Below are 27500 nucleotides of genomic sequence, written 5' to 3' on the forward strand. Positions count from 1 at the left end.
ACTACAACACCCCATGAGGCCGACGACGTTGGTCGTGCGTGCCCACAGGTGAGAGGGTCCGGCGTTTGTGGCACGCCAGCACTGCAGCCCTCCCAGGCCCCCTCTGAATAATGCAGGGAGGACGGCGGCTCTGCTCCCCACCCCTCGCCTCTCTCACACACGGCAGGCAGGCAGGCAGGGCCTCAGCCTCACAATACTGCCACTGTCATGCTTTTCGGCCCCTCTGCTCTCCCCTTCACGCAAAGTGTACTGCAACCCTCCTGCTGCCCTACACTTGCCCATCGTTTCTTTGTGTGTGTGCTTGTGTGAGACAGCATGGTGGCGTGTGGGCATGAATGTGTGTGTGTGTGTGTGTGTGTGTGTGTGTGTATGTGTGCATGCATAAAAAGCAGTGTCATCTGGGCATGCATTTCAGCATGTCAGCTTTTACCAAGAGTGTGAGGGCATTGACATTTTTTGTTGGTGGATGCCAATTGCCAATTCTCTGCCAATTTCTGTGGATTGAAATTTGCTATTACTGATAAAAACATAGTTACCAAGCTGTCCAGAGGTAGTGTTGTATTGTTAAGTCAGGTATAAGGTGGATAGGATGACTTCGCGCCTTTGCCACCTGGTTGAGGGACCATCGCCAGTATTTTTTTTTTAAGTGCTCAGGGTTTGTAGGTAGTTTTTTCCACTGCCAGGTTGTAATGCACAACATCTGTCGGGCACAGCTTCTGCACAACCTGCGGAAACACCGCTTGGAACCCTTTGTCTGGAGACAGAAAAATGTCATGTTGGCATCTTTTTTATTGGCTCTGTTCGAAAAAAGAAGGAAGAAAAAAAAGTGTGTGCAGGAGAGCTGGAACAGTGAAATAATTGTGTGTCGGTTTCACAGCAGTTATGAGTGAATTATTTTCCAAACATTCAAAGGAGGAAAAATCATTAGAGAAGTAGGGGTTGCCATTTGCTTTTTTTTTCTTCACATGAAGTAATAGGGAGACAAAGGGAACTTTGAGTTTCAACTTTGAGTCTAAAATATACAACGAAACCACAGCGCAGCTCTGCGCTCTCTCCTCGCAAGGGGGAAATGGAAGGAGAGGAGGTACCATGCAGGACTGTCCTCGGCAGCTGGACTTTACAGCAAATGTACTCCGGGGGTAATGAGCTGTTGCGACGGGGTGGACGTTTGTGTAAATGTTATGAAATCATTTTGAAAATCCACCCTTCAAAAACCTGCTGCTGCTGCAGGATTTCTCCTGGACAGGCTTGTGTCAGAGCCACAGCAGACCTTAACCCTGAAGTAGATAGAAAGAAAGAAGAGAGAAAGAAAGAAACAAAGAAAGAAAGAAAAAAAGAAAGAAAGAAAGAAACAAACAAACAAAGAAAAATGCACAGAACAATTCACAGAAAAAATATTACATATAACATTCCTGGTTGGTTTCTCTTGTGAGCTAAAATCACACAATGGCAATGAAACTGGCGTAACACAGATTTGGTTCTCAGAGAGGTTCTAGAGCACCCCTAGTGTTTGAGAATATATGACAAGCATATCTCAGTTAAGTGCATTGCTTTCTTCCTGCCTTATAAGTCCAGTAACCACACTTGCATCCTCAGGACATTGGCAGTGAAATATTAAATTAATTTGTCAAGTTATTACCAGTAGAAATGTCAGGCTACACAAGAAGAGAGTTAAGGGAGGGGGGGGCTCAGGCAGTCTAGCAGAGAAGGCTTAACTCATGAGTGGCTTGGCAGGGGATCACAATAGCAACGGGCAGCTCCGCAGCAATTTCCACTCGGGAGTTTGGCGATGAAATGGGAGCGCCGCCTCGGACAAAAGGCCGCTCTTTGTTGTGTTGCTTGTGGCTCATCTATAATGAATCTGAGGTGTTGCTTTCGGGCCACACTGTGTGCCCAACACAGCGCGCAAATTATCAAATTTGTCCCAGGACCAGCTGACTGTCAGCCGCTCAGCACTTGTTTGTTTCTCTCTTCACAGCCTGAAAAAGTGACAAAAGGCACCACTTTTTTTTATTTTAGATATTTGTGTTTAATATATTTTCTTTTAAAGCGGGACTGTCCTGCTTCACAGTCTTGTGGTTGTGCCTGGCTGAAGAGCCAAAAAACGCAGAGTAGCCTTTTAACCACCACCCCCCCACACACACACACACACACACCCACCTCCCACCCAAACCCTCCCAATTCCAATTTTGAAAACTGGAGGCTCCTGCTGCCACAACCCCTCTTTCTCTGTCTATTAAACGCTTAGTAATTTTTCGCTATTGAAATGCTATTAAAAGTCAAATGTAAGTGCCTCATGGCTCAATTGCAGAGAAAAGGGAAAAAAAGGGGGTGTGTTTGTATGAATAGAGAATAGCTGGGCCTGCTCTGCATTGTATGCGGAGTAAAAATTTTCCACCACCTCTTGATGGATAGCTTTAAGGCCATGCGAGGAGATGGTAAGAGGGAATGAATTGTGCTATTTGTTGAGTCCAGTGTGGTTCCCTACGCTTAGGGGTCAGGCTGTACAATCGGCATGTGTGTGCTACAAACTTGTACATGTTTTTTATGGATTCCTGTAGTGACCCCGTGCTACTGGGGCCAGGACCAGAACCATGCAATTTCACAGCACATTTTCTGCTATTCAAATCAAAGGGTTACTGACCACCACTTTTCATATGTAAATATATCAATATATGTACTGTAGATGTGCGTCTATTACCAATGAGCGTGCGTGTGGATGTGTGTGTGCGAGTGTGTGTGTGTGTGTGTGTATGTGTGTGTGTGTGTGTGAGAGAGAGAGAGAACTGAAGACAGAAAGGAAGATTTGTTTCTATCTCGTTTAAAACAACGTGCACACTGTATTGAAATGTTAATTGAAGGTCCTTCCAGCAGTTCTAGTCTACCTAATTATATAGTTTTATGATTCAAAAGATTTAATTGCCAAATGTTCTGCTCTATGAGCCTTATTACAAGCTTCATTAATATGGCATATGAAGCTAGAATCTAATGCACTACCACACCTTAATGAGACTTGAAACATTGCAGCTTTCTTCTTTTCTGACATCTATTTATCAACCTTTAACCGGTTCTGTGTTTGTACAATTAGGGAGGACAGTGAGAGAGAGTGCATTGTGTCTACGTACATCTGTGAGGAGATTAAAAACCTGGCTTGTGGTATGAACAGATCTTAAGTAATAAAAGATTGTCGGACTTGTTGTTTGGATGTTATAATCCTCCCTTGAGAGATGGTCTTGAGTCCTAACAACACTATCAGCTGGGACGGCCAGATTGTGCTTTCACACAAGCGCCATCCCCAACAGATCACACACACATACACACACACACACACACACACACACACACACACACACACACACACACACACACACACACACACACACCGACACAAACATGTATGTATGCGCAAGGATCTCAGCTGTTCCTGTTTGCTAAGGAAAACGCTGGCGTGTGTTTATCTGATCAGAGGAAATCGGGGCCTGTTCCTTCCCTTGCCTTTCTGCTTCACTCCTGCGTGAGGGGTCTCGTTTTCAGACAGCCAATATCGGGCCACAAGATGCCGCAGGGCAGAGCACGGCCGGTCACTGCCAGAACCATGGGGAGACACAATGCCGGGGCGGGATCGGTGTCAACCGCCACTGTCTTGTGTTTATCCTTCTCCTGCTGTTCTCTCTTCTGCCTGCCCGTCACCACCCACCGGTGCCAAAACCTCACGAAAAATTGCCTTCCTCATGTTGTGTGTGTGTGTGTGTGTGTGTGTGTGTGTGTGTGTGTGTGTGTGTGTGTGTGTGTGTGTGTGTGTTTGTTTGTGTGTGTGTCTGTGTGCATGTGTGTGTGTGAGTGTGTGTGTGAATGATTGTGTATGTATTTTGCATCTTCTTTGCAATTGCATAATCACTTTAGCGTATGTTTCCTTTCTACTTTGAAGTTGCTGGAAAACAGCCTGTCAATCCTGAGGTTCATGCCAAACAGTTCCAGTTTGGGATTCCCCCCCACCAGCCTCTAGTAGGAAGCAGTGAGGGGTAAAAAGAATGGAGAGAGAGAGAGAGAGAGAGAGAGAGAGAGAGAGATGTTGGCAAAAAGGGATGCATTCCATAAATGGTTTCATGCATAGTCTTAATGCACTTACATACAGGTAAGTGACAATATTTCACTAAGAAGGAATCCTCCTCATCATGAGGTGACTCTACGTTTCACTTCAAACGAACAAAGGACTCGCTGTACGTTGTGTTCCCTGACCCTGCTTAAGCTGCATGGCCGACCTGCTATATCGCAGACCCTAAATTAGATTACCAAAACATGGTTAGTGGATTAGTTTACCAAAATTCCACATTCCACAGGGTGGTGAAAGGGGGATGGCCTGAAAGGGGGAAAAACTCTTTTTTTGCTTGGTATTTCACATTTAAATATGTCAACAATATACCCACAGAATAATGCCCTTACAAATAAGTTCATACCTCTCTCTCAAGACAAAGAGACAAACAAACATTATCCAGTGGTAGCACTTTACTGTAAATACACACACGTAGTGGGCTGGCCTACACAATGCGTTGGCATCTTTCGGACATGACAGCTCATTTAACAACAGGTTACACTATGAACACTACATGGTCCAGTACGCTAAAAGATCAGTGTGTAATGACAAAATAAATACATCAAGCAAAGGTCATTGTACCTTGCGGTTACCGAAGTTACAGTAAGCCTAATTTAGTAAGGAACAGTGGTAATTACGAAGACTATAAGTAGCCATCTTATTATGATGGACAATAATAAAAGAGCTTATTGAATGGAATGCACAGTAATGTCCTTACTGTCTGCCTTAATCATACATCCTGCCCACAGAATGCATATGCATGAGGTCTTTAAAAAGGAAAAAGAAAAACTTAAAAAAAAAAAACTGTTTACCTGCTTAGTAATTCCCTTTGTAGCCCCTTCATCACAGACGCTGAACTCATCCAGCTATAGTTAAAGAAAGAAAGAATCACATAACACCACCATACCTTAAGAAAGATGCACTGTGCTTTCTGGAATAACTGAAATTCTTCTCATGATGTTGACTTGATTTGTTTGTCTGTTTCTTTTAAGGTGTGAGAGAGAGAGACAGGAACAAATAAGCTAAAGTGAATGAGGACCAGACTTGGATGTGAAAGGACAAGGTGACTGCGTGCTGGACAACACGCAATGAGCAGGAGAGCTGACTGACAGAGGATATTGTGTATGTGGTGAGTGCAAACGGCAACAGATGAACAAAACAAACAAAGCAAGTGAAAGCCCTGCCAATCAAGAAACCTCAGTTATTTGTGTGAGTGTGTGTGTATCTGTATGCACACTATTTTCACATGACCAATGTCATAACGGTTACCTTAACTAAGGCTACAGAGATGTTCCTAAACAATCTGCTAAGGCCTAAAAGGTTGTCCTCTTTTTGGTGGTCTGAATGTGTGTGTGTGTGTGTGTGTGTGTGTGTGTGTGGGGGGGTGATACCCTTGCTACCCACTCCTCTAGCCAAGAGCCCACCAAGCGAGGAACCACAAGCCTATTGATTATCATGGCACTGGGGATAGGAGGAAATGCAATTGAAGATTACAGTGTCATGTGACCTTAAGGGTGGTAGCCCGGGTAAGCAGACACCAGCAGGCTCCGGTTGCAGTCTGACGGGCAGATTAGAGAGCCTGATTAATTCATTAACTGATTTCATGTTTTACCTCTTCCTGTCACGGGCCTGTCACTGAAGCCCGGGGCAAGGGCGGGGGCAGGGAGCTTGGCAAGGGGGTGTGGATGGGGTGGGGTAAACAGTGTCATGCAAGGTAACCCTGCGTAGGCCTAACAAGGTTTCAGTGGTGTGGTGATGGTATTGTTCCGTGGATATGTGTTCGATAATTAATTACTAATAACTACAGGCTAAGATGTGTAGATAGTTCTATGTTAACCCCCCCCCCCCCCCCCCCCTTTTTGTCTATTATGGGCAGGCATGCTCTTGGTGTAAATTGCTATCTCTCACAGAGTGAATGGGTTGTTGTGAAATCATGTCATTAGGGGTGAAGTCTTGGTGTAATTTCCTCATGCTTAGCATCTGTGTCAGGCCTTATCTCCAGAGATAAGAGAGCTCTCCTGAATGATTGGCAGGCGGAGATTGAGCACGTCTGGTGGGGTTGCACAAGGAAAAGAATATCCAAGTCATGTGACATTGTTAAGTGAAATAAATAAATACATAAATACATACATAACAAATGTTTTGGAATTTCATGGAGGCCACTTGAAATGTTTTTAAAAATATACACAAAAAAGCTTTGCTTCACTTCCTTACTTTTTCTCATAAGTTAGGCTTACTAATGATGATATTCTCATTTACTCCATAAGAATGATGTTATTCTATAAAAGAAAATATATATTTACTGCCTTATTTATACAAAGGGATACAAACATGAACATAATATGATTAAAAAAAAACTCTGGGAAGTTTGTCTGCATGGAACAAATAATCAAACCACCCCAGAACAAAACAACTCGCATCATATCAAATTCTACTTTGCTATAAGCTTTTCCTTGCGTTTGCACACTTTATCACGTTGTAAATGACAATAATAATGCGATGTATCAATTCTTTCTTTCATTAAAATACTTCAGCGATCGGAGTCTGAGCCCGCCCCCCTTCAGGAGTAAAACCGATTATTTCACTCGGCAACATTGAGAGGGTGGAGAGGGAGAGACGCGGCTTGGGATTGTAGGAAAGAGAACTGGAGCACTCCTCAACATCCTCATCAGCAGCAAGTATCTTCACAGCGCGCTCATTCCTCCCAGTAGCTCCAGACATCCAGTGCTGGAGACCAGCGAGACTCGAAGTCTTTTCCATTTCCATTTGAAAACAGCATTCAGACGACAAAGCCTAGTTTTGATGACATTTTAGAGAAGGACACCTCTTTGTCCGTGTTGGTTGAGTTGTGTTTCTGCTGGGCTGGATTTAAGTGTGCATCTTTGTGCGAGTCGGTCTATCCCGCACTCAGTCGGCTTCTCCCGTCCGTTCAGACTGTCACTCGCCCGGACAAGAATCTCTCAGCTCTTGGCCTGTGGTTCCTCCTGCACTTACCGGACACATTTTATCCAGGATGAAGTAAGTAACGAGATTAAATTTACGATATTTTATTACGACACACTTCCGATGTACGGATTCTTGTTTTAAGCTGCGTTGTAACTTATTTCTTTAGATCACGCGGTTACGAGCATGAAAACTGTTGTAAAACCCTTAGATCAGTCTGAAACATATTCTACCTCATGGGAAGTTGTGCGTCTGTCAATGACACTGTTTCTGTGGCGACAATAGGATCACTTTAATAGAAAAGCGGCATACAGACAGATAAAATAGTCCAGAGGGATAGTCAAGAACCGGAACCTTGGTCATGTGTTTGGGTTTCACTGTTCAGTTGACCTTAAAGCGTTCGATTTCCTTAATATCAACTACATTTGGCACTTAAAGCCACTCTACGCTAACTCTCTCTCTATGTGGCTTTATAAACGCATATCCTTATGTCTTCTTGCTTTGATATCGTTTACTGTGATTCTGTTTAAATTACGAATGCATTGTGGCTCAGCCTATAGAGATAAATTCAGCTACAAGTCAGTCCTTCAGTCCTTCTGATACAACTCAGGGATTTAAGCTGTGTATTTGTTATTAGATTATATTATATTTGTAACTCTGTAATAGATTTTTTAATGCTGATGATCACTCCTATTTTCAATTCAGTGCCACATTTGCACTACTTAATTTCAGATTGATGGGTTTTTTTTTTCTTCTAATTGAACCTGCACCATTTCACACTGATATTTAACAAAAATGACTTGCCAATAAAGCTGGCTTTGCCTACAGCCTAACTTATCTGGGGCAGAAGAACTGCTGTCAGACAGAAAAAAAAGTTTGTTACCAGGTATGCTAGGCTTGTCATTTATTGTTACAGATTCTTAAAAAATAAATAAATAAAGTTTTACATGTTTGTCTTGGTCATTTGCATTATGACCTTTAAGAGAACTACATTACAATGAAAAGTCTTGCACATCTGGATTTGAATCCAGTATAATCAGCGGGCTAACTGACCAGTGACAGGGTGACTGAAGAAGATCACTTTAGCTCTGTTCAACATCAGAAACTTGATGGGGAGATCTAGTAACCAGTGTAAGAATCTATATGCAAGTCAGGGCCACTACAGTAGAAAGAAATACTTATAAGTCGCATTTGTCTCTGAGGAGTTTGTGTGACAAGCTCATGACAAGGGGGTCTATCTCAAGCGCTACAACTGCTCTCTGGAGAATTTTAGCAAACTCCATTTTTCTGATGGCTATGTAGTTATTTTGTAGGAAAATATTTTCCTATTTGAGACTCAGACAAATGTTTATTTACTGAATAAAATAACGGTATATGTGATTAAAGGATACATAGTTTTCCTTGCTTGCCCGTTTTCTGTGGTGGAGAAACTTCTAGGATGAGCACAACATATTGTTCTTGAATTAGATTATAGGCCTTAAGTGTTTATGCTTTTTGTATAATCATGAAAACTAATAATAGTATTATGCATACACATATTTTGTGTTTTTTATTGTCACTGTGAAATGTTTATTTTCTTTTTAAGAAAGGAACGCTACTGTTGACTTCAAATCAGATTTTTTTTCTGAATGTTACTACACATAATTCTTTATTTTTAGAATTTTTAGTGTGTTTACAAAAATGATTTGTGTTGTTTTATGTGAACTGAACAGGCAAAGAGAGGTGTAGTAGCTTGTTTAGAAATTGTATAAACACTTAAGATTGTTTTCATACTTGATAATACCTGTATTATATACCTGTTAATCACCAGACCCTTCTGGAATTTAGTTTTGAGTGGATCTTGCACACAATTTTTACATTCTATATCCTTTTTGCATGTGACAAATCCCCTGTACACACACACACACACAAACACACACACACACACACACACACACACACACACACACACACACACACATATGCATCCTTACTGCCACACAGGCAACATATGACCATGTGAACATGCCCACACTTTCACTCACACGAACATATACAAAAACACGCACACACTCACACACACACACACAAACACACACACACACACACACAGTTTTTCTAAAAGTCATCAGAAGCTGGCCCAGCATGATCAATGAAGCTGTTCTTTGTATGTGTGTGTGTGTTTGTGTGTGTGTGTGTGTGTGCGCGCACGTGTGTGTATGTGTGTGTCACTCGCCTGTTGCTCTCTTGGGATTTAGTATTTGGCTAATCTGCTCAGGGGGAAGGTGAACATACTCACATGTGGACTGACGATTACACATACAGGACTCCCTCCGACGCGTTCACAGACACACACACACACACACACACACATACACACACATACACACACACACACAAGCGCGTGCGCACATTGCTCACAGGTCGTCGTAACGCTTCCCCTCTCACCCCTGGACTCCTTAAAGCTGTCACTCTTGGGCCGTCAGTGTGGATTTGGCCTGCCGATTCACAAAACCAACAGTGACAACACGGCCTTACACTTCTCCTGGAGAGGGATTAGCCCGGTCACGTGGCCCTCTGATTGGTCAGGAACCTGAGCCGATTGCAGTGGCATGTAGTGGCACACGCCAGGGCTCAGTTGTCTCTCTCTCCTGCTCTTCTCTTTTTCCTTTGTGGTCTCTTGAGAAAACATTTCAACTGAGTGGCATTTGTAAAATATCGCCTCTCTCTCTCTCTCTCTCTCTCTCTCTCTCTGTGTGTGTGTGTGTGTGTGTGTGTGTGGTGAATCTGGGCAATTACCAGTGCAGTATATAATTTCTTGAACACAAAGCAAGACATACCCACTAAATGTGTATTTTATGGGTGCGAAAATATACCAGTATTATGTGAAAAATATGAGCACATATTTCTTAAAAAAAATGGGCCAACACCTATTTCCTTAAATGAATAAGTACATTTTCAAATTCTAAGGCGTTCACGATGGTGCAAAGTATTTAATGGGCCATATTGCCCTGCTTTTTGAGTTTTGCTTAGTAATAGTCTGAAATGTTTGGAAGGGACTTGCAGGATTTACCTAGTTAAACACAAGGAAAATGCTTTCATTTGCAGGTTGCAGGCTGGCAAGATCTAGTGGTAGATAGAGAAGTAATTGCCCTTTTTGCCCGCAGGTAAAGAAAACACCTCGTCCAGCAGTTTAGCCCCTGCTTATTTATCTTGAGCACAAAGAGCCCCCTCATATTTCATGTTTTACCAATATTTAATCTGATGGACTGTTTTGTTACACGCCGATGATTGTTTAACAGTGACGGGGACAAAATGTTACAAACTTCCCAATGAATCGTCTGTCAAAATTGGTGGCGGCAGTTATTGTAATGTTTTTTTTTTTTTTTTAAGTTTTTCAACAAACTAAATCTGTAAGCTGACAGCTCTCGCTGAGGACTAGTAAGTTTCCACAGAGTGCAGGTGTTGGCTACGCAGGTCTAAAAGAGAGAACGAACAGAAGAAGGGGAGAAGGGGAAAAAAAGCCTTCACTTTCCATTATCACTTAAGCAGACAGCGTGATTCTAAAGACCCGTGCCTCGTTAGGTTTGTCTGTGAGATGTTAATTTAGCTCTGCAGTCTTTGATGGTTTGTGGGTTTTTTGTTCTTTCATTTCAGGAGGGAGACACACACATTTTTTTGTTTGTTTCTGTTGTTTGCGCGTAGAAACGGTCCTACTTTCTTTATTAGGCCACAGTTGTTGATAAAGTGCAGAAACCAACGGAGCAGCATAATTTCTGCCCCTCCACCCTACCCCCCCCCCCCCACACACACACACCATCCCACCCCCTCCACGGATTATGATGTACATTGCTCGAATGTCTTCAGTATGGGAGTCTGTCTTGGTTTGCATAATGATTCCGGCTCCCCTTCTGTCTCTATCTAGCAATTAGTGGTGACGTTCGGCAACTTTCCTTTTTTCCCTCCCTCCGTGCGTTAAGTGGAGAGGAGAGTATGGGGTTTGTTCACTGGGGTGTGTGAGATCACAGAGGAATATCGCCTGGCTTTGATGTTTAATTGTATTGTAAAACACATTTTAGAATATTTCTGCATAAAACTGAACTCTAACTGTGCTCTGTTATGTACATAGACTCACTGTGTGGTGCTACATGTGTTTATGTGTGTGTGTGTGTGTGTGTGTGTGTGTGTGTGTGTGTGTGTGTGTGTTTGATTGTGCGTGTGTGTTTGTGTCTGCGTGTGTTGTGTGTTGGGTTGTTTTTTTTATCTTTTGAGTGCACAAACTCCCGGGCAGTGTGCTCTGGAGACTTCTCTCTCTCTATCTCTCTGTCTCTCTATCTCTCTCTCTCTGTCTCTCTGAAGACGCAGAGAGTTGATGAACTGAGAGCCACAGTTTGCTCGAAAAACAGAGACCCGTGAAATGGCAGCACGGGGTTAGACAGGAAGAGGAGAGGGAAGAAGAGAGGGCCCTGACCTCTGACTCTGTAGCTGCAGAGGCCAGCTCCCACAACCAGACTGGGCACAGCCTGGGACAACACAGCACAGCCAGCGCAGCCTGGCACAGAGCAGCACACAGCACAGCACAGCCTGAAACAGCACTCCAACCTGGCCACCAACCCTGGCACAAGGACCTGGCCCTTGGCTCTCTCTGGGCTGGCCTCTACTGGCACAACCTGGCTCTCTGAGCACAGCGCACAGCACAGCACAGCACAGCACAGCACAGCGCAGCGCAGCACAGAGCAGCGCAGCACAGCACAGCACAGCACAGCACAGCACAGCACAGCACAGCACAACACATCGATAGAGTAGGACTGCTTTGTTCTGAACTAGGCCCTGAGACGGTGAAGGAAAGTCCTGTTACCTCCACTCCCACCCCCCTGCGCACCTCCCCCAGCTGGAGCGGGCATCACGGCCGCAGACGACCGGCCAGCCCCTGGGTGGTCTGGTTGGGGGCAAAAACCTCCAGGGCCGGGCGGCTCACACACCACAGGTTCATATCATCAGCGATGACTCAAAGCCAGAGACACGCAAACATGCCACATCTGGGCTGAGCTGTCGAGGTGGCAGCCCTGAGAAGGGAAACTTACAGTGAGAGAGAGAGAGAGAGAGAGAGAGAGAGAGAGAGAGAGAGAGATGAGCAAAAGACAGGAGAAAAAGGGGGAGTGAGAGGCAGGGGAAAAAAGAGAGAGAGAACAAGAGCATGAGAGAAAAGTCAAAGAAAAATGAGAGAGGGTTAAAAAGCCCGAAGGAGAAAAGGAGGATAGATGACGATAAGAATGAGAGAAACACTCACATAGGAATGCCAAACAGATCCATTTGTCTAAATACACATTCATCCTTACATGGAGAAGTCGAAGATTCATAACCAAAATATTGGCTCTTGGCTTCCCTATCAGTGTGTGTGTGTGTATGTGTGTGTGTGTGTGTGTGTGTGTGTGTGTGTGTGTGTGTGTGTGTATATAGGTGTGTGTGTGTGTGTGTAGTTATTTTGTCTCAATATAAAGTGTACGCATGACTGTTTTGTGACTGTCTCAGCACGTCGTAATTAGACACACTAGATTTTACTTGATGCTTTGCATGCTGATTTGCTATTATTTCCAGCGGCTGTCCCGTGAGAGATCCTCTTCTTTGCGGCGTTTTAAATCGCCGCGTTTGATGCCGATGAGGTCGGGCTTGTCAAAAAAAAAAAAAAAATCCCAAATATAGCCTGAACCCGAATCTGTGACTCTTTTCACACACAGACAGGCTCACAGGGAGAGTTGAAGCGGCTATTCCAGCAGCGGACCAGACCAGAAGGGAAATGTTCTCTTCCTCTCCCTCCATTCCCTTCTCCCTTTCTATCTTCATATCGCCAGCAAACAGTTAATGTGTCTTTTTTGTTAGTGAGAGGTCTTGTGTGGCAGAGGTACTTGTGACAATTAACAATTCTGAAAAACAGCTAGCGATTAAGGCTAGTTTGATTTTTTTTTTTTTTTTTCAAAGTCCAAGCCTCTCTCTTTCTCTTACTCTCCCGGTCACATTTTGTGATAAAGCACATAAGTCTTCCTGTGTGTATGTGTAGCCACTGGTCAGCTTTTTGCGCTTTACCCCTTACACTGACACTGGACACTACCCTATAAATGAGTGTTCTGGTTTTGGTGTGTGTGTGTGTATGTGTGTGTGTGTAGGGAGTGTATTGTGTATTAAAAAAAAGTCCACTGGAGTGCATTTCACTGGAAACATTTTCCAGTATAACGCAATTTATCTTCTGTCACAGACGATGGCCTGGGCCATTCTGAGGTGCCGTCCAGTAAGAGAGAGAGAGGGGCCGCAGACAGAGAGCCCTCTGTCTGCGGCCTGGTCGGGCCTTGAGTCCCACTCGATGCTGCTCGCTCTACACAGAGTCGGGCTGAGCTGGGCTGGGCTGAGCTGGGGTGGTCCAGTCTAGTCCGGTCACGGCCCCCCATCAGCCGCTGGGCCGCCCCTGCGTTGCCACGCAGCCTATTTTTAGGGCTTCCTGCGTTCACAATAGATTCGTAGGCGGAGGTCCACAGAAGTGTCTTCAAAAAGAGTGTGTGTGTATGTGTGTAACTGTCTTGTTGTTTACATCGGGCTTGTTTTTGCATTTGTCTGATAGCCTTGCAGATTTGTGCTGTTTTTCCATTATTTCAAAACAACAATACAAAGTAATTTTACCTTTGTTAAGGTTATCACTGCAATAATGGCATGTGACATACAGTATTGGTTACATTTCACATTATTGGCAGAGACCAGAAAAATGGTCGCAAAAACTTTTATAATTTTTATAACTTGTTCACCGACAGACAGAAATCGAAACAAAATAATTACAAAAAGATAGAGAGACAGACAGACAGGAAGATAGGCAGACAGGAAAAAAAAAAAGTCTGAATGACAGTAGAAAATGTGAAAAAAGAGGAAGAAATACGTCTTTTGACTTTCAGACATTCTCTGTGTGGTTCTGTCTGTGCAACCCTTCCATCTGAGAGTATATGGCTTGCTTTGCCAACAACAATTCTGGAAACTTCTTTTGTATAGAATTAACATGAAATATTGCTGTGTTTAAATGTATTTATAATAATTGAGTACAGACAGGATTATGTCTAGCAGTCATCTGATGTGGAGACCTATGTCTGAAATGTAGAAAAACAGGTTGCTAAGGCAACTTGTCATTAAGTTGACATTTACAAAGAGAAAAAAAGATAATAGGCCACCAACTTGTTCATAACTTAATTAAACTTTACATTAATCTGTTGCTTAAATTGCATTTTATCATTTGAATCGTCTATAGAGTTGACTTTCACAATATATATAATAATAATATATACAGTATGACTTTTAAAATGCAGCTGAACTGATTTCATCCCTTTTCCCCTCACTTAGATGACACAGTGTCAGTGATACCTCTGTCTCGTCGCGTTTGAGATAGAGAAATGGAAAAATAGTGGGCAAATGACTTATTAAAGATTTCTTTTTTCCTCTTATACTTCTTCAAGACCCCGCTCTCCTCTCCTGCATGGTACCGTGTTTACTTTGATGTATGACTTTTCCAACAGTAGTTCTTCCAAAGTGTAGCCAATGATGTCATTAATTTTATTACAGATGCACCGTCTGGAAAAGGGACAGAAAGAACGAGTCAGAGCAAGAAAGAGAAAGAGAGAGAGAGAGAGAGAGAAAGAGAGAGAGAGAAAAGGGAACAGAGGCAGACAGAGGAGGAGGAAGGAAATGTGCGGCAGAGTACATGCATGTATAATGAATGAGAAGGGCAGCTCTTCATCTGAAACTTCAAGCCTTGCCGGGCAGAGAGAGAGATAGAGATAGAGATAGAGAGACAACGATGGCGACTTGCGACTGTCCCTCCAGTGGCAGAATAGGTGGACGTGGGTTGTTGCCATTCTCCACACATTCTCCACTTCTCCACTCCATCCATCTGGATCCATCAGAGCCTGGTGGAAAAACAAATAACCTGGCCGACGATAGAAAAAAAAAAGAAAAGAAAAGAAAATGGGAGGGAGAGAGAGAGAGAGAGAGAGAGAGAGAAAGAGCTGCAGCCCTGACAATGGGGGAGCTCCTATAACAGGAGAGCAGGCCTGGGCGGTGACGCAGGGACGCTGTTAAAGAGCCAGTTGGCTGCAGGCCCAAGCTTCCTAAATAGTGCCGTCCCGACAGAAATAGCCCAGCCATGAGATTGACTTTTGGCTTCGTTTTGTCTGCCTAAGACTGGTGTGTGTTTGTGTGTGTGTGTGTGTGTCTGTGTGTGTGTGTGTGTGTGTGTGTGTGTGTGTGTGTGTGTGTGTGTGTGTGTGTGTTCTGCTCTACAGTAGCTCTGCATGAGGGTGTGTGTGTCCGCATGTGTCAGTGTCACGGTGTGTGTGTGTCGGTGTATGCATTCACTTCGCAGTAATTCTTTACGGTCGCTCAGCATGTTAGAGGACATGTGGGAGTCTACGTCCCTGTGTGTTTGTGTTCCTGTGTGTGTGTGTGTGTGTGTGTGCGCTTGTGTGTGTGAATGTGGTAGTGTCACACCGCGCCACAACTTGTTTGAGCTCAGTCCCTTTACTATTGTTTGGCTGGTATTTTTGGAAGCGGGGCTCACGGTTTATAAATAGGCCAGGAAGTGTGTGAGTGTGTGTATGTGTCTGTGTATGTGTGTATGAGAGGGATACCTGCCATGACATTGGATGGATCCACACTCCATGTCTCTCTCAGGCCTATAGCCACAGCCCTCCCCTCCTCTCCCCTCTGTCTCTCAGAGACGTTCACTTACTCACTGCAGCCACAGGTCCTTAAGAAAGAAGATCGGCTCTCAATCGTCTGTCAATCTATCTGCTCCCCATTAGTCTCCTCCATAAAAGTGTCATATTTTAGTTTATTTCACTCGTTTAGTTATTTATTTATGGGCCTGTTCATTTGATGTTTCTAATGTGTAGAACGCAGACTGATGGAAAAAAGGAAAGGAAAAAACTAAATTGCACAGACAGACGTGATATCGTCCTGATCTGCTGTCCACTTCTTACTGGCTGGAGTGGTGACAATTAGTGGGTGATGATGTGTCAGTTTAGTTCAAACCGTTATGGTTAGTTAACCATAACGCTCGGTTTTGTGCAATCGCAAGCCTTTTGCCACCTTCTCTTATATTTAGAAACACACACACCAGTGTGCCCCATTACGCCACACATAATGCACTCACACATACCATCGTCTCAGGGGTGCCACGAGGGGCGACACAGAGGCGACACTAGTCAAGTGTCTCGATGTGTCTGAGATAGGAGCATTTCTCACAGACGAACATAAGCGTTTATAAGTGATAATTTTTGTTCACTGCTGTCCGATAAAAACACCTGCTGACAATAGTCATCCGAGCCGAACTGCGCAACCTCTAGTGTGTCTGGATACATTCCTGCATGTAATGTATGTCCCCCCCCTCTCATTTGGAATTAAACTTAGAATTAATGATGTGGCATGTTCAGATTTGACTAAGCAAACATCCTAGCTGGCTTGGAGGACTCGCTGTTATACTGTTGGCCCAGGGCTCCATGTCCTCTCTCAGCTGATGCCTGTGGCCAGCTAAATGGAGGCCTTGAGCAAAGAGCTATCAGGGACATCAAATCCCCTTCAGTCACCTCCCATTCTAATCAACAAATATTAACACCTCATCAGCTCCAAATCACTTCTTAAATCTGTTTTATCCAGTATTTATCACAGAAACGTGATAAATATGTTACTTTTTTTTTTTTTGAAAAGTAGATCTTTTTTACATTTTTACATTTTTTTACATAGGTAAGATGTGTATCCCTATTTGCTAAGAGTCATTGGGACACTCGCATGCAATGCCAGTAATTTCATTAGAAAATATTAGAGCTGTTTGCAGCATCGTACATCCGGTTATTGTTCCCACTCTAAATGAACAGTACTGTGCTGTCGTCCACTCAATAGAGGAGGCCTAATCTGATTAAGAGAAGCATCCTTAGGAAGAAAGCCTGAGTGCTATTTGTTTTCTTCCACTTGTGGAGAAACAACACTAACAGTACATTTAGGGTGATAGTACGCTGTGCCTTGTGTATGTGTGTGTTTACTTTCTTTCTTTCTTTCTGACTGTATGTATGTCTGTTTGTCTTTGTTTTTCTGTGTGCGTGTTTGTGGATGTGTGTGTATTCCGTTCTCTGCCTAGAAGGGGAAATAAGAGAGTATGGTATTAATGTGCTTATGACAGCTTAATTTGATAAGCAGGCCACTTGTAAAAAGCCTGGGATTGTTTGCGTAAAGCTCTTGTGTGTGTGTACGTGTATGTGTGTGTGTGTGTGTGTGTGTGTGTGTGTGTGTGTGTGTGTGTGTGTGTGTGTGTGCACATGAAAGTGTGTTTTTTCATGTTCTTCAAAATGCTGCCACAGAGCCTGTCGATGACCCACTTCCGAGACGGTCGGGAAAACAAGGAAGAGCAGAACAAAATCCAAGGGGAGAGAGAGAGCACACAAGAGGGAGAAAAGAAAAGGAGAGAGATAAAGAGGGAGGGAGAGACAGAGGAAGGGAGGAACAATGTAAAGCTTGCGTGTGAGAGAAAGACAGAGAGAGAGAGAGAGAGGAGAGAGAAAATAGCTGTTAATTTTTGGTGGGAAAGACGATTGAAAATCCTTTCTTTTTTCTCCCTCCTCCTCCTCCTCCTCCTACTTCAGTCCTCCTCCTCTTCTCTACCTTCTCAAGAAGCAACCCCACCTCCCTCCTTCCCTCCCTCTCTCTCTCTCTCTCTCTCTCTCTCTCTCTCGTGCTCTCCCACCCCCTAGTCTAATCGGAAGAGAAACGCTGGGAACGATAACAGGGATTAGCTTCCTATGCTGGCTAGCCCCCTCGGTTAATTGCACGTGTAATGAGTTGTTTATTTGGGATAATGCGCAGCAGGAACGTCTGCGCAGCGCTCGAGCCGGGAGCCGACCCAGGAAGCCCGTGGGCTGGGAGAAAGTGAGAGAGAAAGGAGGGAGAGAGAAAGATAGAGAGAGGGAGAGTGTGTGTATGTATGAGAGAGAGGTGAAGAAAAACAGAGAGAGAGAGAGGGAGAGAGAAAAGAACCTTACCACTAAACTCCCCGTTCAGGCCAAGGAAGGAGCGAGAACGAGAAAGAGAGAGAGGGGGGGGAGATGAAGAAGGAATGAGAGAGTGCGGAGGAATGGGAAAGGGGCTTTTCTCTGGCGGTCCTTTCCCATCCTGGGGTCAAACGGCCTGGAGACTTTTCTCAGGGTGGAGAAAAAATCCAATAGCCTGCGAAAAATACAACGAGAGACAGATTGAGAGAGAGAGAGAGAGAGAGAGAGAGAGAGAGTGAGATGTGCCCACCAGTGTGGGGAGTGGAAAAGTCCGTGGGTGCGAGGGGGGACGTGCTCTGCTATCATTAGCTGGGGGGGGTGGCCGAGGTTATGTGAACGGTGCAGCTGCTCACTGAGCCCTGGGATTTGGATTTGTGGTGGGGGCGGGGGAGGGTTGCTGTGCATGGTGGGGTCCTGTGCGGAACGACTGGAGGAGCGCACAGAGGCTTGTGAACCAACCTCCCAACCTTGCTATTCGCTCACCCCCCCCCTTCCCAATCCCTCCAGTCCTCCCCTCTCACTGTTGAGAAAAAAAGAGAAGAAAAAATGGAAAGAAAACAAACAAGCTGAAGAGATGGCAAAGATAAACATCACGGGAGAACGAATGGCAGCTCAATAAAATAATAATAATAATAATAATAATAATAATAATAATAACAATAATAATAATAATAATAATAAAAACAATAATCTAACACAACTTGTGATTTATGGACCCATGGCTGTGGGCTCTGGCCTTTCTGTGTTTGTCTTTGGCAGCCTTATCGAGCCACATGATCAAGAAACAGTTCGTTTTCGCTACAGCCAGCCGCAGTGACTGTCAGCGGAATAGGGCCAATTAGAGGCCTGATTATTTTTTGATGTCGGCGAGTTAAATGTTAGCGCAGTATCAGGGTATGGCCAGAGCTTTGGCTTTCCTTTCACCTAATTTTGTTTTCTTGTCCTCTCTGTGTCCCCTCTTCATGCCGTGGTCTTTCTCCTGCTTCTTTTTGTCTTTGGTTTGATCATGTCGTGCAAGTGGGGTGCTCAGTGTTTCAATGTGTGTAAAACGGCCTAAAAGTTTAGGAGAAGGGGCTGAGAAACAGGGCGCACATACACACACACACACACACACACACACACACACACACACACACACACACAGACACATACACCACACACCACACACACACACACACACGCGTGCGCGCACACACACACACAGCTGCGAGACACTAGCAAATACAGAGGAGGAAGCTATGCAAATACACAGGCTGCCGACACGGTATTGCTCATCAAGTCAGAGTTAGAAAACACAGAGAACATGCACACACACACACACGCACACACACACACACACACACACACACACACACACACACACGCACACACACACACACACACACACACACACATGCGTGCGCGCACACACACACACACACACACATACATACTCACCCAGATACAGTATACTACTTCTAAACACATATACTGAATGCAGACACACTCAGACACACATGCACCAATGTCCTTATAGGTAGCGCACAACATGTGCATATGTGATACAACAAAATGAGTAGTCACCTCAAAATCTATTTGAATTTGAAAGGAAATGGGATCAAATCAAATACAAGGAATTTGGCTAAATATTATTTATTTGTTTTCGTCTTCCCCCTTAACTCCCTTTGAACTGCAGTGGCTCGACATATTTTATGGGACTTGAGAGAAAGAAATAGCACTACTAATAATAAGTAGAAATAATAATAAAATAGGTTGAATACACACAATTTGGTCATGTTGTATTTGATGTCAAGCACCAAGATGCAGAGTGTAAGGCAGAGGTTTAAAGGAACTGGAGCTTACTATTCTTATCTGATAAAGAAGTTGCACCCAATGAAGTCATATAAAGCCATTTCTGGAGTCATTTTATATTTGTGCTGTCACTGGCTCGCTCTCCCCCTCTCTTTCTTTCTCTTCCTCTCTTCCTCCCTCCCTCCCTGCGCTCCCTCAGTAGGGTTAAGTAGCAATACGCTTTATCAGATCAGCCAGATTCTCCCGCTCGAGCTGAGGTTTTTCTTTGAAAAACTCTGCCGTTTTGATTTGCTGCAGCTGTGCGGACCCTTTAATCATACGGTATCTCTCTCCCCCCCCCACACCCCCCCTACCCCCTTCTTGTCCCTCTCCTCCTCCATGTCGCTCTAAACCCCCCCCACCCCCCCCCCCCCCCCCCCCCCCCCAACCGAGCTCTGTCTCTCAGCCGTCCTCCCTCTTCCCTTAACATATGTTAATTGGCTGCTTTCTGTGACAAATTATGAGCACTTTCTTTGATGAGGTTGGGCTGTGCCGCCGACACACTGCTGCTGCTGCTGCCCGCTGCTGTTGGAGGAAGAGAGGAGAGTGGTGGAGTGCGTCGAGCTGCCAGCCCTCGCCGGCTGAATATCGTCCTCCACCCCGCCCCACCCCACCCCACCCCACCCCAGACCACTACAAACAGCAGCGCGTCAGGGCCTAATGACAGACTGGGTCTGGGCCTCAGTGTGTGTGTGTGTGTGTGTGGAGAGGGGGTGTTGGGTGTGGGGTGGTGTCTTTTCCAGTCATGTGGGACTAGGTGCAATGCAGTGCCAGGACAGGCCCCCCCCACCCACACACACACACACACACACACACACGCACACACACATGCATACACACACACACACACACACACACACACACAGACTGGAGGGTCGGGGACATGGGGTGACTGGGGTTGCTGCCGTGGTTAGTAAAGCACATTTGAGTCTCCAAGACTCAACAGCACACACTGAGACATTTTGCTTCTCTCTTTTGGCGTCTCTCTTCACTTCTCTTGTCTGTCACTCTGCCTGTTTTCCCCTCAGTCTGCTGCTGAGGGATCCCTCAAACCCCAAATTAGGTCTGAAAATGATTCAGTGGTAATTTCATTGATTTTCGCTTTTCACCGTGTCATTTCCTTATGAGTTATCGTGTGATTGTTTGCGGTGGAACGTGTGGCACGGGAGTGTTTGTTTGTGTGAAAGAGAAAGAGACGGAGGGAAGGAGCGAGGGAGCGAGGGAGGGAAAGGAAGTTGGGAGCAACTGCATGGAAACATTAGATCAGTTTTGCTTAAACAAACACTAACTAGAAGGGCATGGGATTTAATGATGCACAACATCAACAGTGCAACAATGTGCAATACACTTAGTCCAATCAGCCTGTGGTCAGCTGTACAAAACAACAGGAAAATGCTGACATCATACTCGATATAGGGTGCAGGGAAACGAATGAGGACTGAGTGCTTTTTTTCTTTCTTTTTTTTTTTTTGTTTATTCGATTGTTTCTTTATTTCTGTTTCATTCTGTCCTCTCTGCTTTCTTATTGTGGATCTGGAAACGAGTTCAGCTGTGTCTTTCTGCTTAGTTTCTGTATCTTTTTTCTGTTCCAGTCCTTCTGTATCTCTCTATATTTCTCTCTCTCTCTCCATCTCTCAATCCCTCTCCATGTCCCTCTTTTCTCCTCTCTCCCTGATCTGGGTTACTCGGTTTCCAAACGGAGCATTGGGACTGAATGAGGAGAGCGAGAGAGGAGGAAAAAAAAGAAAAGAAAAGAAAAGAAAAAAGCAACATGGAAGGTCGAATTTATGAAGGACATCCTTGTTGGAGTGTGTGTGCAACCTTCCCCTTCTCTGCCACCCCCTTACACACACTCATGCACATACAAACCTACGGTATACACACACACACACACAAACACACACACACACACACCTCCCAGTCTGCCTAAGACCAGTTATTAGTACAACATACAATGCTCTTGCGCCATAAAGCACATATATTTATGTTATGTTATGTTATTTATTTATTTATTTGGGGAAGGGTGGTATTATAAGCGTATGAAGTCAAGGAGGGACAGTAAAACAGGGAGCTGTGGGATCAGAAGGATGTAAGTATCCTCTGTTATTGAAATGTCTCATGCGACCCATCAGTGCAGTGCATTAGTGATCTCCACCAGTGCGGCTCAACAGCACCTTTATGGATCCGCCAGAATGTATGGATGTGAGTAAATGTGTGTGAATCTGTGTGTGTGTGTGTGTGTGTGTGTGTGTGTGTGTGTGTTTGCTGCTAAGGCATTAGCGGCTATAAGACAGCAGGGGAATGCATAGAGAGAGAGAGGTAAAGAGAAATGCAAGTGCGACAGGTCGATAAACAAGATAGTTTGGTCTCAATTGGCAGGCTTTTTGCAGTAATAGGCTGCACCGTGCCAAAACGTCTAGCCAGCCAGCTGACGCATAAAATGGCCAGGCCAACACAATCAGGCCTAAATATAAACCTTGAGTTAAGTGTTTACCAATAGCCTATACTGTACATGCAAACACTGTAAATGCCAAAGTAGAATATTTGGGTGAAACCGCAAACGTTGGCAGTGTGTATATTTTCGCTTAAGTCCAAATGAATCAATACAATATGTCAGAACTGCCATGACAACCAGATGTGAGTGCCATGGCTGACGGTTCTGTGTTTGAGGTGTGCGTGTGTGACGTGTGTGTGTGTGTGTGCAGGGGGGTGGGGGTTTCCACCTCTGCGTACGTCTCCATCTTGACCCTGCAGCTGGTGATCAGCATGTCAGCGGTTCATTAGCACAGTACAGCATGGCTCACTGGCTAGCTCTGTGTGTCTGTGTGTGTGTGTGTGTGTGTGTGTGTGTGTGTGTGTGTATGTGTGTGTGTGTGTGTGTGTGTGTGTGTGTGTGTGTGTGTGTGTGTGTGTGTGTGTGTGTGTGTGTGTGTGTGGGTAGAACACAGCAGGACCCTCTCCCAGGCGCAGGCAACATATGTGAGAACACTAGAGCAGAACCAAGGTCTGATGAGGTTAACTCAATAGGCTATGCCTCACGATTGTGTGTGTGTGTTCTCTCTCGCTCTCTCTCTCTGTCTGTCTCTCCCACCCTCTCTGTGTGTGTCTGCAAGGTAATTAAATCACAGTATATAGAGGATAAAGTCTAGCGTACTGAAGATGTGATCCAAGAAAAAAAAAACACACAATTAAAGGAAAACTTTTCTGGGAAGAGGGTTGCAGCACTTTCACCAAAACAGTCAGTCGTAGAATTCCGCACTGTCGCAGCGAAAAAGATGTTGCCCAACTTCCTCTTTTCAGATCATCCATCCCCTCTGTCTCTCTCTCTCTTTCTCTCTCTCTCTCTTTCTTGGTCTTCCTCTTTCACCCTTCTGATTCTTGCATTCACGCCAGCGCAAGCACATTGGGATAAATGGTGCACTTACACTAAATAACCCCAATCAACAAGTCGCCAAGTGGCATTACAGCATTTGCATGAAAGGGAGAGGGAGAGATTGAGAGAGACAAGGGAACATAAGAAAGATAGACCAAGGGGTTTTTGTGTTTGTGTGTGTGTGTGTATTTGAGTGTGTGTGTGTGTGTGTGTGTGTGTGTGTGTGTGTGTGTGTGTGTGTGTGTGTGTGTGTGTGTGTGTGTGTGTGTGAGAGAGAGAGAGAGAGCCTAAAAGGAAGTAAGTTGGTTGGCACCCACGCGAGTCTTCGAGCCATGTTAGCCTGTGGGCCTAATTGCGTCCAGGAGGGAGCGTTTAATAATTGCTGTCAGAAGATCAAATTTAATTCTCTTTTTCACAGGACCGCTGTAGGGTAGAGTGAAACAAATTGTCATCAGAGATTTCCAAATGAACAAAGCTTTTAATTAGGCTGATTAGAATGCTGGTGGATGAAAAAGAAAAGGAAAGGAAAGGAGGGGTGCAAATGTGCAATGAAATAATCAGGAGATCATCTGCGTGTGTGGCGTCTGGTGCTGGAAGGCCATGTGACGATGCTTGCAGATGCGACCACCCCCCACACACACACACACACACACACACACACACACACGCACGCCGATGCATTCACACACAGGCAGACGGCATGCGTCCCTCACCCCCTCGTTGAACATGGCTGGCATCACGAGTCATTGTCATCCGTGGTTGAGCGCGTAATTGGGTGAATATGTCAGTGCTTTGTCTGTTCTTAGTGATATGGCTTTAGGCTGTGTACAGAGCTAGGTGATTAGTCACTGAGCAAAGATGTTTATTTGCCCCCCCCTCCCTCTCTCCCTCTCACCCCTCCCAATAAATTTAAGGAGAAATGTGTGTTTACACTTTAGACATTATATCAGTTTTTATTTAACACGCCAGCTCCTGATTCTGCAACCCCCCCCCCCACACACACACCACCCCACTCCCCCCATGCCTTTCATTGGTTAATATCTCCCCACCACCACAGAAAGTGCCAGAGTGGTGGATGCACCTGGGCCTGGCATGCTAGCTGCCTGCTGATGGAGCGGCACTGCGGTGGTTTTTGCCGCCTGCGCCTACCAACAGTTCCTCTCCACCCCCCCCCCCCCCGCACAACCCCCCACCCCACGCTCCTGCAGGTGTGACAGCACGTCTGAGCCATTCTTAGCGCCTGCTTACCAGTCTAATCCCTCTTTCTCTTCGAGCGAGCAGGCGGGCGGGCGCACGAGTGAGAGCACACTCACCGGTGGCTCTCAAGGACGGAGACGGGATCAGCGCTGAGGGCTGAACATTCGTGGAGGGCAGCGGGGATGGGGGGGGGTGGTATACACACCTACTGCAACACATGCTAGCGGTGAAGCGTGGTGCTTGCGTAGATCTCAGAGAAACTGTCTCGCGCCTTACTCACAGGAAATAACTCACTGGTTATTTCTACACTGGCCAGTGACGTTACAGTTGGCCATCCCTTTTTTGGGTTTCCACTATTTCAATTAGTTCTTAAGGGCTCATTCCCTATGTACACCTCAGCCAACACAACAAGCCTCCATATGTGTGCATGCATGTGCATTAGGTTCGTGGCAGAAAGAAAAACGGTCACACTACTCCACCGATGTAAAGACAACAGCCTCTTTACACAGCTAACATGCTAACTCTAGGCTAACATCTCTCATTCACTGCAGCTGCGTTTTCTAAAGGGGGGTTGACGTGCCTTTTCGATACGCTTTGTCTCCGGGCGGCATGGCAGCCGCGGCCAGGCCAATGGAGGGCTCTCACCTGTCTCCTTTGTGGCTTTGAAGGAGCCTGGGTGGTTGCTTACCTGCTGAGTGACAAGCCCAGCTGCCGTCAACGAGGTCTCATCTACTTTTCCACTTAAGCAGAGCGGTCTCCCCGCCCGCTGTATAATGTGATATAACAATGTAAAATTAAATGTAGTCGCTGAATGACCACCCTAATATGAAAGAAATTGTCAAATGGAAGGGAATTCTGTGGCACTTTTGGAACATACTGAGCGTAACTGGAATTTGCCCTAATGAACAGTCATAAAATCCAGTTTTGTAACATTTATTCCACATAGGAATTTTATTGACTGGGTCTGGCACATCACTGTTGCTACCCTTTATTTAAAATGTCATCTAGGAATCTCCTGTTGCACACAAAAAATTAGTGTTCTTTTATGAAATGTCATTGGGGCAGAGATGTTGTTCAGTGCTATTTAACCAATTTACAGTTGATTGCTGGAGGAACAGGAGGTCGAAAGCCATTGCAGTCAGAGTCCTGAAAGGACTCCCTGTAATGCATAAATAAAAACATTTGTTTTTCCCCTTACTAATTTACTGTAGCACCTGAAAAGGTCTATTCACACACAACGGCGCCCAGCAGAGATGCAGGTCATCCATAATTTCATGCACAGGACTAATAAAACCCGGCATTATTCCTTTCACGTCCCTCACTGGCTTTTTACCTGGACTGGAACCAATGCAATGGATAGAGAGAGCGATAGTAAGTGAGAGAGCCAGAGAGAGAGAGAGAGAGAGATAGAGAACGATATGCACATGCACTAGAGGAAAGCAAGAGAGTAATCATACAGTTTTAGTACTATCAAAATTGGATTTCCATAATTTCATGAGTAACTTGTACAGTATACGTGGTGTTGAGTTGTGTTGCGTAGTGGTTTGTTCTCTGTCTTCTCCCTGCTTCTGTTTTTTGCTTCTGAAAAGCGCACATTATTAGCATGCATGTTGGCTTGTGTGTGCCTAGATAATTGATAGTGTGTGTAAGTGACAAACATGTTTTCTGGTCTTTTTAGCAGACCACAAAGTCTCACTGTGGCTGTTGGTCAGCCAAGGTGGCAAAAGCCTGTCGAGCTGTATGCTCTCTCTCTGTGTGTTTCTCTTCGTTCTCTCTTGCTTTCTTTTTGACCAGGAGAAGGAAGTGCCCAAGTTTTGGTTCCCATTTTTTGCGCTCCGTGGAGCAGTTTAGGAAAGGAAGCACCTTTACACCTTTTATTGTCTGCGGTCGCCGGACGTCACGTCCTTCCGGCAGATGCAGCGCGTGTTTCCTGTGTGTGTGTCCAGTCACCTCGCGGGGGGTCCTGGGGGGTTGGAGGTGAGGCCGGCAGGGTGCCTCTCCTCATGTCTCCTTCACCAGGCACCGAGTCCTGCGTCATACTAGCAATAGCCCTGTAATAGTTTAATATGTTTAATATAATAATGATGCAGGTTTTTTTTTAAAAATAAAAGATCTCGTGACCGTCCAGTTTTTTAATCTCCGATCAAGCCCTGTGTAAATAATGAGAGTTCATAGAAAACAGAAAGAGAGAAAGAGAGTGAGAGAGAGAGAGAGAAAGAAAGAGAGAGAGAGACTCTTCTACCAAAGATATTGGAAACATTTTTGTCCCTGTCATGCTGTGAGCTGCCAAAACTCCACCGTGATCTAAGCCTGTTAGAGCCCTGTGCTCTTACACGCTGACACAGTGTTCGGTCCGTGCTGCGTTCTGCCCAGATGTCCACCCAAATCTAAGTCACGTCACTAGCGTGCCAGCAGTGAGGGGGCGTGTTGGGAACTGGGCAGGGGGGGCGTGTGGGGGTATGGAGGACTCGGTGGGTGGGTGGATGGATGGAGGGGGGGCCTATGGTGGGGTGTACGCTGTTTGCCATTCGTCACTCCGGCCTATCTCCCCACGCCAGACAGTGTTTCAGTGAGGAGCGAGTGGCTGTAATGCCTTTAGCCACACAAAGGGCCCAAACAGCCTTGCCTCTCTTCGGCCCTCCCACTCTCCTCCTCCTCCTCCTCACCACCACCGCCTGCTGCCCAGCCGCCCGCACTCACTCACTCACTCACTCACTCGCTCGCCACTATTAAGCATCTGAGATAAGCAGCTGCACCTCAGCAAATACATGCATTAAATGGAGAGAACACATACACACATAAACACAAATAAATGCTGTCGTGAAAGAGGGAGAGAGAGAAAGAGAAATGTGTTCCTTGGATTAAGCAAGGAGGAGAGCAGCAAGGAAAGAAAAAGAAAAAATCTGCAAATAAAAGAAATGTTTCCAAGCATTGCCTTTTCATAAAAGTGCCCGGAGCGTAGGTTCATATTGAAATTGTTCAGTGGAAGCTAGCCTACATTGAAGATGATTTT

At 45.1% G+C, this 27500-nt stretch overlaps 1 protein-coding gene across 5 annotated transcripts in view; it reads left to right on the forward strand.

Annotated features, from left to right (window-relative positions):
- The window catches only part of mef2cb (myocyte enhancer factor 2cb), a 91891-nt gene that overhangs the window by 4456 nt on the left and 59935 nt on the right, over positions 1-27500 (forward strand). The window contains exons 2-3 of one of the 5 annotated variants that reach the window (XM_048244138.1): positions 5093-5222; positions 6628-7111. The exons of 1 other annotated variant lie outside the window; for it this stretch is intronic. The gene's annotated coding sequence lies outside the window, so the exon portion shown is untranslated. Of the gene's footprint in view, positions 1-4067; positions 5223-6627; positions 7112-27500 lie in introns of those variants that run through there. 3 more of the 5 variants (XM_048244143.1, XM_048244140.1, XM_048244141.1) reach the window with 3 other exon arrangements.

The sequence above is a fragment of the Alosa alosa genome, chromosome 5 (genome assembly GCF_017589495.1).
Source record: "Alosa alosa isolate M-15738 ecotype Scorff River chromosome 5, AALO_Geno_1.1, whole genome shotgun sequence".
NCBI classification, from domain to species: Eukaryota; Metazoa; Chordata; class Actinopteri; order Clupeiformes; family Clupeidae; genus Alosa; species Alosa alosa.